The sequence below is a fragment of the Dipteris shenzhenensis genome, chromosome 21 (assembly GCF_047967505.1).
Source record: "Dipteris shenzhenensis isolate YYH24624 ecotype China chromosome 21, Dip_SZ_1.0, whole genome shotgun sequence".
NCBI lineage: Eukaryota > Viridiplantae > Streptophyta > Polypodiopsida > Gleicheniales > Dipteridaceae > Dipteris > Dipteris shenzhenensis.
In genome coordinates, this window is record NC_141616.1 from 39,014,285 (window position 1) to 39,027,505 (window position 13,221).

At 40.5% G+C, this 13,221-nt stretch overlaps 1 pseudogene across 1 annotated transcript; it reads left to right on the forward strand.

Annotated features, from left to right (window-relative positions):
• The first annotated feature begins 11,419 nt into the window (after positions 1 to 11,419).
• On the forward strand, positions 11,420 to 12,457 carry LOC147888836 (protein TORNADO 2 pseudogene; annotated as a pseudogene). The gene is made up of 2 exons (XR_015543005.1): positions 11,420 to 11,953; positions 12,043 to 12,457. The product of XR_015543005.1 is annotated as a protein TORNADO 2 pseudogene (transcript).
• Positions 12,458 to 13,221: the final 764 nt, after the last annotated feature.

The window sequence follows — 13,221 nt, forward strand, 5'->3', positions numbered from 1 at the left end:
AGGAACCCTCATGGTCAAGACTCACCCGAGGATCCTCATAAGTCAAGACTCACCCTAGGAACCATCATAGTCAGCACAATATACACTATCTTGAAATAGTTATTGGCATCAAACAATGGGTGAAGCTAAGGTGACCAATCATGGACTCGCTTTCTTAAGAAAGTATCTAAAACCATTCCCACAACATGAAAAGTCTTTCCCTGGCAATTATTGTAAGCATTAAGATGAACTCAAGCATGCGAATTAGCATAAATTGCAAAGCACAAGCTCAAGAAAGATGAGAGCAAGAACGGGAAAAAAATCTTTCCCCGAGAGGGAGGTTAATGCACATGAAGAAATAGGAAGAAATCCGAAATGTAGGTCAAAATGAACATGTTATTCCTCATGAACAAAGCATAGAAAGACTCTTCAATTACAATTTAGCCTATCTCTACACTAAGGCTTAGCTTATCATGGGCATACCTCAATGCCAAACATTACATAGCCTCATAGCATAGAGTTCAAAAAGAACATTGTCTGCCATTTGAGCTCTTTTGACCAAGTTAACATTGCTCATGCTACATACTACTTTGTGCATGCCTACTTGCTAGGATCAAGGTGCATGCTCTAATACCATGTCAAAGCTTCTTAAATCTCCATGGCCATGTGTCATAGCTCATAGCCTAGTTGTCCATGTGCCTTTAGTCATCTTACCTAAAAGGGCTCTAGGGGTACTCATGAGCAGTTGTGGTATATGAATTATATTGCTTTTCATTATTGTGCATCTTCATGAGTGGGACTAATTTCATGTGAATTTATATGAGAGCTATGTACCCTCATTAGACAATCGATGCATAAAGTGAGAAGGCATTTATCAATTGTGTTGTCGACTAAGGCATATTGTTGCTCGATGCTATTGTAGACTATTAGTGATGTCTACTAGCTGCATAAGCATTACTAATTAGCCCCTAATTAGGCTCAAGCTCAAAAAGCAACAACCATAGATCATTGAAAACACTCGGGATGGCTAATGCTCTAGGGTGCAGCGGGTATGGAAAAAGACGGATGCCTGGAGAGTCTCACGAGCTGATCAATAGAGTACCTTCTTGCGTAGTGAAAGACAAACTCAAAAAGTGTGGAGGAAGCTTGAAGTTCAAGGAAGGGCTGAGGGTATTTTGTTAGGGTAAAGGGTATTTATATGAATCTTTGTCCAAGGGGGTGATATAGAGCAGAGGGGAAAGTAGTAATAGAAGCCAAATGGAAGAAAGAAGATAAGGAGAGATTCTAGGAGGAAGACATGATGAGGGGAGGAGTTTGGGAAGGGAGAAAAATATAACACGATGATGCACATGAGGCATTGGTGTTGGAAAAGGTAAAATCACGTAGAAATGGGAACATAAACACCTAGAGATGAGGTGCTTCGAGCAAAGCAAAAGCTTAAGAACATAAACACCTAGAGATGAGGTGCTTCGAGCAAAGCAAAAGCTTAAAAGAAGCAAAAGGCAGTGGCATAGATTGCATAAGTTGAGATTTTGAGGAAGGTGGTGATGATGAAGAGGACAAAGACAAAGCACAACGAACACATCTCTCTTCTCTCTCTCTCTCTCTCTCTCTCTCTCTCTCTCTCATTTTTTTGACTTTCCCTTTGTGATTTTCTCTAGTCTCATGTATATGAATGACTAACCCCCCATGCACACACATACACACATTAAGAGTTAGAGAGACCGTGTAGGCATGGGACCACATACATCTGAATGCACCAAATCAAGCTTTTCAAACTCTTTCTTTCCTCTTCTTTTATTGGCTGATTTAGTCTGCTTCCCATAGAGACAGTGCTCACAAAATTCAAAATCATAGAAACTCAAATGCGGTACATAACCCAAACGGCATAAGAGTTTCATTCCATTTTGGCTCATGTGCCCCAACCTGCAATGCCACAAAGAAGTGCTTGGCTGCTTGGTCATTGCAACAACATGATCAAATACCCCTGATACATGTAAGGGATACAAAGTACCACACTTGGCACCCCTGGCCAAAAGCATATAGCCCTTCTAAATTTTCCAACTCTGAAAGCCAAAAGTGGTGTGAAAACCAGCATCATCTAGCTGACCCACTAAAATAATACTCTTGGTCAACTTAGGCACATGTCTCACATGTTTCAAAATAAATGTAGACCCATTTGCAAAAGAAAACTTTATGTCACCTACTCCCACTATGTCACATGCATAGTCATTTCCAAGATGCACACAACCTGTTTTTCCACTGTCATAAGTGGAGAACCATTCCTATGGGGAGTAACATGGAATGAAGCACCAGAATCCAAAATCCAATCCTGGGAATATGCATCATCTGAAGTGGTAAGCAACTCTGCAGGTAAAGTAGACATGAAGAGAACATCATTGTCACTATCATGTGGAGATAATGTGTGATTGCATTGATCTTCTCGATCTTCACTTTTCCTTTGTCCTCCCTTGGACTCTCTTCCTTCTGATTTGGACCCTAATTTGCATTCTTTTTCTTATCCTTTTGCTCTCTTTTCAGCTTGTAGCAATCCTTTTTCATATGGCCCTTCTTGCCACAGTGGTAACACTCAATGTTCCGTGCCCTGGATTTGCTACGAGACTTCCCTCTTTCTTGGGACTTCCCCCTGAATTGTGATATGGCCCTTTGCACATTTAAGGCTGCATCCTGCTTGTTGCCATCCATAGACTTCCGTCTAATCTCCTCAGCCAACAAGCTACCCACAACATCATCAAATTTTAGTACTCCACTAGGTGCGGAGTTACTGACAACTGTACGGAAGGTATCCCATGAGGATGGCAATGAACATAAGAGAAATATTGCCTTAGTCTCTGCATCAAAATTCATCTTCTGAGCCTGAAGCTGGCTGAAAATAATATTGAATTCATTCAAGTGAGAAGCAATGGAGACCCCTTCCTTCATCTGCAGCTCAAACAACCTCTTCATGAGGTAAACTTTATTAGAGGTAGTTTCCTTTTCATAAGTGGCACATAGTTTCTTCCACAAATCTTCCGTAGTCTGCTCATTTACTACTGTGAAATAAACTGACTCTGCAAGATGAAGTCTAATAGTAGATTTTGCTAATGCATCCAAATCATTCCAATCATCCTCAAACATATTTGCAGGCTTAGCTTCAATCCCTGCCAAGGGTTTAATCTGCTTCTTTTGAATAAGCACATCCCTTATTTGTTCTTTCCACAAAGAAAATTTTGTCCCATCAAACTTTTTAATGTTGAAAAACTCATTTTCAGACATGGAAGAGGATGCCATGATGCAAATGAAGAAAAATCCCAAATGCTAGTGCCTACAAGAGAGAATCACACCAAATAACAGGTGCACCCAAATGTGTATGCCATAATAGAGTGAAATATCACCAAAACTCATGTCTCAAAACATCAAAAGATGCATCTGGCTCATGTGCATATACTATGCATCCATATGAGCAAATCTGGCCCAAAAGAAAATGCCAATTGCAATGGCAATCCCAAATGCCAATAAGTGCCAAATGACTCAAGCATAAACACCGTCCACTGACATATGCATCAATAATATCTCATCCAAGAGAGCATAACACTATCAGTGCATCACCTGCAATGTGTCAAAGCTATACCTCAGTATAAAATAGCATCCATGTGCAAAGCGTCCATAAAAATAGCATCCCATAAGGCAATTTGGGCTATCAATGCGTCCAATAAGGACTGCAATGCATCCAAATGGCCTATAAATCATCCACTGCAACCCAATGCACACCACAAATGAGGGCACACTACTCAAACTGCAACCAGAGTGATCTGCATAAGGTATGCTTAAGAAATCATGGTCCCATGATAATGACTGCTACTAAAAATAGAACCTGAGATGCCTCAAAACATGGGCACCATTGCATAATCGGACTTAATAAGAAAATCTACAAATATTCTCTTCTGCCGGAACTCCCAAATCCCAACCAATGAGTGAGAAATGGGAGTCAACACTTATCCACTGCCATGTGGCATAAATCTAAGGTTTCAAAACCTTAGAATGAAAAATGCATAACAGAGAGATGAAATCAAATACACAGAGATCTATAACTCTGAAAATCCTCCACCGAATCATTCAAAAACTAATAGGTAGGGGTTTTTGGGCATTCGAAATGCAATGGGACAGACAGTATTAGAACCGTGGTCTCAATCACTGGGTCCAACACACGGACTGAAAAACGTTTTTGAAAACAGAGCTGTGTGTAAACTCTACCGGAGTGCGAATGATGAGTAACATAGAAGTTTTAGGACCTCCTGAGTCCACCGGAATTGACAAATCTGCAAATGGTTGCTCCAAACTTGAGTTCTAATACTTGGGTAGAAAAATATGGAGTCTCTGTCATCGAACAGAACAGGGAAAAGCTCAAAAACGACTTTTTCTTTGAAAACACTTAACAGGCTCTCAAAACCACTTCGCAAAACCAAAGTTACTTTTCCAAAGGTTCCTCCAAGGTCTTTGCACACTCGGATGCAAGTAAAGTCACACACAAAGCTTCCCACAGAGCTTCTCCTTCCTCCCACAATGCTGCTGAGCTTTGAAGCATTCACACACACTCAGCTAGATCACCCGAGCTCTGATACTAGTTGAGAGTGCTCTCAATGGAAGCAAGAACGGAAGAGGGAGAGAGAGAAACAGAGAGCCACACAAGTTTTGGTGGGTGCAGAATACCCTAATCTTCTTTTTCATTCATTTGTATATGTGTTTGAGTATTGTACATAACCGGGGTAAAGGCACAGTGACTTTAACCCCCACACTGAGTGTTATAGGTTTGGGTCACTAATCCAAAGCTCTAAAGGAATCCTTATCTCAAATGAAATCACTATAGCCTCAAGGACATGATTCCCTCAACATAATGGATGGAATCAATGGAAAAAAAGGAATGGAGAAATTGTCTCAAGGGGAAGAGAACTCTCAATCTCTTGATCTCTCAATCTCTCAATCTCACAAGGAATGGTGCCTTAGTGGAAGGCAAACCATGCTCTAATACCATGACAAAATATGAAGAGGGGAGAGGAGAAGAGTGGAGATGAGGAGAGAGGGCACAACTAGAGAGCACACCACAAATGACTAACTGTACACTAGATTTAGTTGAAAATGTAGACTATACAAACCTTTTTAGGGTTAGGATTAAGGCATCTAACCCTTTCTTTTATAGCACTCTATTGGGTTAGTGCTATGCACATATGATCACATGATGTTGAGCACAGTTTCTCAACAAAAGGACCCTAGATAGGATCTCACTAAAAAGGTTGAATCATGCCAAATGTACAAGGGTGTAATCCCAAAAATCAAGGCATATTAAACCTTGATGCAAAGGACCTCCAATACCTTAAGTCCACTTTTGAAGGGTTGAGGTCTTTAGAGTGGCTAGGCAGCTGAGGGTTGGGACACCCTCAGTACACTGCTTCATCTTAGTGCCATATGTTAAAAATATGAACATGGCATCAAAGTCTCATGCTTTGATTGCTCGTGAGCATTGGTGCATGGAGCATCTATCATGTGGCAGCGGAATAGATTTGGGCATTTTCAAGAAGGCATGACTCATTGGTGTAGTAGCCACATGGCATAACATGGACTGAGTAGAGTGTCTAATTTCCAACCTATGCTAAGTGGATGGATAGAAGGTGTGATGTGTACATAGCAACCACATATAAAAATTTAGTGCATGGAAAACTAACACAGCATGATTAACGGACAAAATAGAGCCAAAGTAGCAACAAAGGATAGACTATAGAGGATTGATGTACAAACTACAAAGAACTATAAGACTAATAGAAATGTGTAGGATAGAAGTAGTGTACCTGATCATACTATGGAAAATGATGTGACTGTGGAAGACGCAGTCACATTGTGCGCAAAAAAAGAAGTCCTAGCGGCTGGGACATGGTGGTGTTGATATGGAAATAGACCAGCAAGACAATTGTAGGGGGAAACAAAAGAAGCATGTGGATGAATAGACTGAACAATGGCATGGTCTAAGACTTGCAGATGGGAGATGAAGGTCACCACACATGAAGGTATAGCTACACAAAAGGAAGGGCTGATGCAACAGGTACCTCCCTAATGAAATGGTACCTGACCTCAATGTGTTTGGTCTTTGCATGAAAGGATGAATCTCATGCCAGACAGTTGAATAGCACTCAAGGAATCACTATGCAATGTCGATACACCTGTATGAATCCCCAAATCTCCCACTAGCCAATCAAGCCATATCGACTCCTTGCAGGCCTCTATGGCTGCAACATACTTTCCCTCTATGGTAGACAAAGCCACACACTTCTATACACAAGACATCCATGACACTACACCACGTGCAAAGGTGAACACATAGCCAAAAGTGGATCTCTTACTATCCACATGTCTTGCATAGTCTGAATCGATGTACCCAAGTACAGGCATCTCTCCTCTACCAAAGCAGATGCACATCTCCTTAGTACCCTTCATGTACCTCATGATGTACTTAACTGCCTCCCAATGTCTCTTTCCTTGATTAGCCATATACCAGCTAACAACTCTCACTACAAATGCAGTGTCTGGTCTAGTAGCTATCATAGCATACATAAGACTCCCAACCGCTGATGCATAAGGAACCTTGGCCTTCATGGCCCTCTCCTCATCTGATTTGGGACTATTCGCCTGACTCACTTTCACATATGGAGGCAATGGAGTACTTACTGCCTTCCCCCCCTCCATATTGAAACACTACAACACTTATATAACATACTCCTTCTGTGAAAGCCAAAGGAGTTTCCTATTTTCAACCAAAGCCAACCATTTCTGAAATACTTGGAACACATCGCTCTATCAAGCTATAGCAAAAGTCCACAATTTTCTAGTTGCATCATCAATGAATGTCACATACTATTCAGCCCCACTTAATGACCGTGTAGGCATCGGAATACATATGTCTGAATGCACCAAATCAAGCCTTTCAACCTTTTTCTTTCCCCTTATTTTTTTGTATGATTTAGTTTGCTTTCCATAGAGATAGTGCTCACAAAATTCAAAATCAAAAAAACTCAAATGCGGTACATAACTTGAATGGCATAAGAGTTTTATTGCATTCTGACTCATGTGTCCCAACTGGGAATGCCACAAAGAAGTACTTGGCTTCTCGAGTATTGCAACAACATGATTTGACCCTTGTGATATATGTAAGGGATACAATGTCCCACACTTGGAACCTCTTACCAAAACCATAGAGCCCTTCTAAATTTTCCAACTCTGAAAGCCAAAGGGGGTATGAAAACTAGCATCATCTAGCTAACCCATTGAAATGAACTCTTGGTAGGCTTAGCACATGTCTCACATTTTTCAAAACAAATGCAGACCAATTTGCAAAAGAAAACTTTATATCAGCTGCTCCTAGTATGTCACATGCATAGTTATTTCCAAGATGCACACAACCTGTCTTTCCACTGTCATAAGTGGAGAACAGTTTCCTATGGGGAGTAATATGGAATGAAGCACTAGAATCCAAAATCCAATCTTGGGAATATGCATCATCTAAAGTGGTAAGCAACTTTGCAGGTAGACTAGACATGAAGAGAATGTCATTGTCACTATCATCAGTGACTGCATTGATCTCCTTGATCTTCACTTTTTCGTTGTTCTCCCTTGGACTCTCTTCCTTCTGAATTGCACCCCAATTTGTATTATTTTTCTTATCCTTTTTCTCTCTTTTCAGCTTGTAGCAATCCTCTTTCATGTGGCCCTTCTTTCCACAATAGTAACACTCAATGTTCCATGTGCTGGATTTGATACGAGACTTCCCTCTTTCTTGGGACTTCCCCCTGAACTGTGATCTACACCTTTGCACATTCAGGGCTACATCCTGTTTGTTGCCATCCATAGACTTCCGTCTAATCTCCTCGGCCAACATGCTTCCCACAACATCATCAAACTTTAGTACTCCACCAGATGCAGAGTTATTGTGATAGCTGTACGGAAGGTATCCCATGAGGAGGGCAATGATCACAAGAGGAATATTGCCTTAGTCTCCACATCAAAATTCATCTTTTGATCCTAAAGCTAGTTGAAAACAATATTGAATTCCACCAAGGGGATGCTTATTAGTAGCAACACAAACTCAAAACAAAAAATTTCATTGGAACCATAGCTTCTAATCCAAATTCCTTATAAAATAGAGTGAGGTTCGTTGTAACCTTATAAGATGTGCTATAGGCCCATAATGTAGCATGCAGCTTTGTATCCCAATCCATAAAATAATTTGAGTTCACAAATTTAGGAAAAGTACTAACTTGAGAGTTTTGTTGGTGGACTCATTACACCATGGATGATAAGTGGTAGCCACTTGGTGTAACACCTTAAACTCTTTACTTATCCTTTGTCAGTTAATAAATAAAATTTTCTTATGAGAGAGAGTGGATCAATTCGTCATACTCTATTTTAGTAAAATCAACTACAAATAAATTGGCTTCTGGTCATTTGGTGATTACAACTTTATCACTTATCACTAACGTGGCAAGCATGACAAACAATCAGGCATGTGACTTCCTAGGGCTTTATGAATAATCCTAAAATTAATTACTTGAAGCAACAACATCCTCCTTACTAATCTACCCTGAATAAGGCTTGATTATTAGCATAATAAATCAATTGATTCCTAAGTAAATAGTACCAAAGTTTTTATATAGTATAAAACATGCCAAGTGCTTCCCACTTGGCTGTGCCATAGTTGCACTCAAGTTGGGTCATTAGCCTACTTGCATAAAAAATTAGGTAATCCAACTTTCCATTGGGTTGTGCTAGTATAATCCCAATCCCATAACCAGAAGCATCCACACAAACATGGAAAATGACATCCCACTTTGGCTGGCTAAGAATGGGTGTTTTAGAATCATTCTTCTTTAAGTATCAAAGGCATTGACAACTTGGGTGTCCATTAAAACTTCATATCCTTCTTCGTGAGTTCATACAATGGGCTGCTATCTTAGTGAGTTCATATAAAGGATATGAAACTTCATATCGTTCTTGGTAGTTCATATAAAGGATATAAAACTTCAAATCATATGAAGTTACTATCTTGGTAAAATCCCAAATAAATATTCTATAAAAAGTAATAAAACCAACCAAATACCTCAATTGAGTTAAGGTTGCAAGCTTAGGGGTCATTGTTTGCTTGGGCGTAGCAATTTTTGATTAGGTTCAGGGACTTTTCTATATATAGGTATCTTGCATGACCCATAACTTATGCATTGCTTAATGGAATTCGGCAAACTTTGTCTTCAAGTTGTAGTACACATTCCAAACTTAAACATGAAAGCAAAAAATTATGAATAAGGATTTGGAACAAGACTGTTAAAGCATTACAAGTGCTATGTTGCATGTGAAGCATGCATCCTAAAGACTATAGGATATAGCAATTTATTCAAAACATCAAGATATTGTTCTATACATACATGCAACCAAGTAATCATTTAAAGTACACTACGTGAGCTTCTTCTCAACCCAAGGACACACCTTAATGAGAACATTAGGCATGGGTTAATGGGCCTCCAATGTTGTGCTAAAGTGATGCATACCCATATGAGGGCACGCTCCAAAACAGATTGAGAATTTGGAATCCAAACTAGTGGGACTATTGCATGGTGGTCTTAAAACATTGATAGTTGTTGCTTAAAATATATTAACTACTAGCATATATCAAGGCTTTGAGACACCTCTGATGAGTTTCATATTTTCTCCCTAAAATGGAAATTTAGTGTCTGATGAGTTTCATATTTTCTTCCTAAAATGGAATTTCGATGCTTGGCATATTCAATGCAAAATTCATATGAACATCTACATGTGGTGACCTTAATTTAGAGTTGTTGATTGACATGTTATTATTAAGAATACTTGGAAATGTTTTAATAGCATTTTCTAATTATTATAAACAATATCCTTGAGGTGTTTTAATAGCATTGTCTACTTTAGAGTTATTATTATGAATAATACCATGGAAATGCTTTAGCACCATTGTGTAGTTTTGACTTGTAAAAGAATGCTTGATGGAGCACAAGTGGTGTTTTATTAGGAATATGAATTAAGTAACATCAACCGATAGTGAGACGTGAGAGAGAGAGAGAGAGAGAGAGGCCTAATTTGTTAAAGAACTACCCTCTAGCGAGTTCCTATAACAATAGGAACCTTAGAATGTCAGAAGCATAGGCAAGATGATGAGAACATGGAAAGCTTTTGCTAAGCTATTTTGTTGGGCACTTTGTTGAAGGTATCAAGGGGAGCCTTGCCCATGGAAGATGGAGCTGATCTCATGAGGTGTTTTGTTGAAGGTATCATAAGGCGAGCCTTGCCCATGAAGAATGAGATGTGGTGGGGTGTTTTGATGAAGGTATCAACGGATCTTATGTCATGGAGGGAAAAGAAAAGAGAAATAGCTATCTTTGTTATGCTGTGCACTGATGCACCATGGGAAATAGAGGGGAAATATGTTGGGGGACCATGGGAAATGCTCCATGCTGTAGATCTTAGGGTGCTATTTTTGACATTGTTGAGAACCATTGATGCGACACTTCTCTTGTGATATTTCTTTATAGCCCTCTTTCATTTTCCATTGGATCATGCACCATGGGAAAAGTGTCCAAAATATACTCTTCCAAGGGAAGAACATCTAAAATAGCAAAGTCAATCTAAGGATTAACAAGATGAATACATTCAAGAGGCCTGTTTGGGGGTTGAAGTTTCTCAAGAAGTTACAACTGTTGTGAAGAAGACAAGAGGGGAAGGGGAGCGCAATGAGTTGAATGCAACCCTCGAATTGTTGAAAGGTAAAGTCTATGTTATCATCTGCAAAATCAAAGGCATTCATGGTACCCTAGAAGTTGCCATTGCTGAAGACTCGCCTCTTCTAGCACACAAAGCGCTCGAGGCTCTTCACCATTGCTGAAGACTTGCCTCTTGGCATGAGAAAGCTGAAAAGGGGAATCCTTTGTGGTCTGGGAGCTGGCGGGCTGCTCCAATAAATCCTCCCAAGAAGGCTTAGTCATAGCTAATCTAGTCAAAGTAGAGGGGAAGGGCCCCGGTGAATTGAATGCAGCAGCAAGAAGGCCAACAGGAGGAGCGACATGTGGACTTAAAAAAACCATGATTTGAAAATTCTAAAGAAATTATTTTTCTGTTTCAACTGAAACGATTTAAGCCCTGGCCCCATGCATACAGGTGTTTTGTTGAAGGTATCAACTTTCCAAAGCAACGAGAGAGAGAGAGGGAGAGAGAGAGAGAGAGAGAGAGAGGAGGTCTTTACGTAAAGCATAGCGAGTTGATTGCTTGGGTGGGCATGGACGAATATCCATTGCAAAGAGCCTACGCGAAGGCCTCGTCTTCTTCCCCATGCAATGCATTTGGGCATTGCGCTCGAGCTTGCAGAGTACTCGCCATGGACAACACCACCACCACCACAATGGCTGTTGCTGATCGCCGCTTGGATGCTCTCGTCGTTGTTATCCTTTGCCTCACTTTCCTCTCTCTTCCCCTCCTCCTCGCCGGCATTTGGCTCGCCTACCGCCATCGCTCTGATTGTGTCGCATTCATTGTCCCCTCGCCCATCATCTTCATTGCTGTAGCCATTTTCGTTGTCTCCCTCGTCGGCTATTACGGCGCCACCAGACGAAGGGAGGTTCTGGTTCGGTTCTACCTTCTGCTTCTGTTTCTCATCATTGTGTTGCTGTTTGCTTTCACGACTTTCACTTTAATTGTGACAAGCACTGGCGGGGGTCATTCCGTTCCGGGAGTGAAATTCAAGGAGTATCGGCTCGAGGATTTCTCCCTTTGGCTGCAGAGACAAGTCAGTAATGTGGAGACCTGGGAATATCTGAAACGCTGTCTGCGGCGGACAAATGTTTGCGGTCCCCTGAATGAGGAGTATCGGACTCTTAGCGATTTCGATAACGCACAGCTCTCCTCCGTTCAGGTAAGCGTTATTCAACAACTTTCAATAAGCCTCTTTTCTGCTCTTTTGAGCACGTAGATCGTGAACTAATGTGGTGACTTTGGTTTCAGTCGGGATGCTGCAAGCCCCCGACAGCATGAGGCTATTCTTTCGTCAATCCGACTCATTGGGAAAATGCAACGCAACCATTGGCGGATGCTGATTGCAGCAATTGGAACAACAATCCATTTGAGCTGTGTTACGGCTGCGATTCCTGCCACGCAGGACTTCTAGAAAAGGTGAAGGATGACTGGGTAAAGGTGGCAAAAGTATGCGGGGTAGTATTCGTACTGCTGGTGATCCAGTATTCGCTAGCCTGGTTCAGCTTTCTGAGGGCGTTAAGGGATGGGGCCTTCACAACGGAAGAGTTCTCTTACACCATATTCAGAAGACCGAAGCTCCGTCGTGGAACGTGAGCTTGAAAACGAAGAAGGAAGATCAACGTTTGCTGCAGCTGCCGAAGAAGGAAGATCAACGTTTGCTGCAGCTTCGCATTTTCATGCTCTTCATCGTCGTGACGCCAAACTCATCTTTGCCACTTATTTTTTTCCTTTTTCCTTCGATACACGAATGACAAATTTCTACTTGTTTAAATTTTACAATTTAACAATTATTTCTCAAAAAAGGCAGCATTCATGCTCTGTTAATCTACAAAATTTAGAACGTCTTTTCAGAAAAGATTTTAAAGTAAACTTGTTCTTAACTCATTTGTCCTCTCCATTCATACCCTCTCTTGACATGCCCTAGATTTGGCAATCCTAGGTACAAAGCCCATCTCTCTCTCTCTCTCTCTCTACACACACACACACTCTTATGGATCTTTATTCTTTTGAGTCCATCAACACTTTGGAGACCCTTACAAACATATCATTGTTTTAGGAGGATGGATGTTGATGCCTCAACCAAAGGACACACCTAATTGAGAATCTTAGAAGTGGTTTAAGGGGCCTTCAATGTTGTGCTAAAATTATGCACACCCATTCTAGGGCATGCTTCATAACCTTTTCTTATTTTGTTGAAAATCAGAACCAATAAAAAATGAAAGCCAAACTAGTGGGACTAGTGTATGGTGGTCTTATAACATTGATAGTTGGTGATATTGGTATTAAGATTCACCTTAGAATAGAAGAATTGAAATATGTGCAATTTCTGCATATGCAAAGATATTTTAATAAATTCAACACTATTTACAATTTTATATTAGTTCTTTTTCCATGCAACTCCTTGCTATATGGCTCATAAGCATGTTA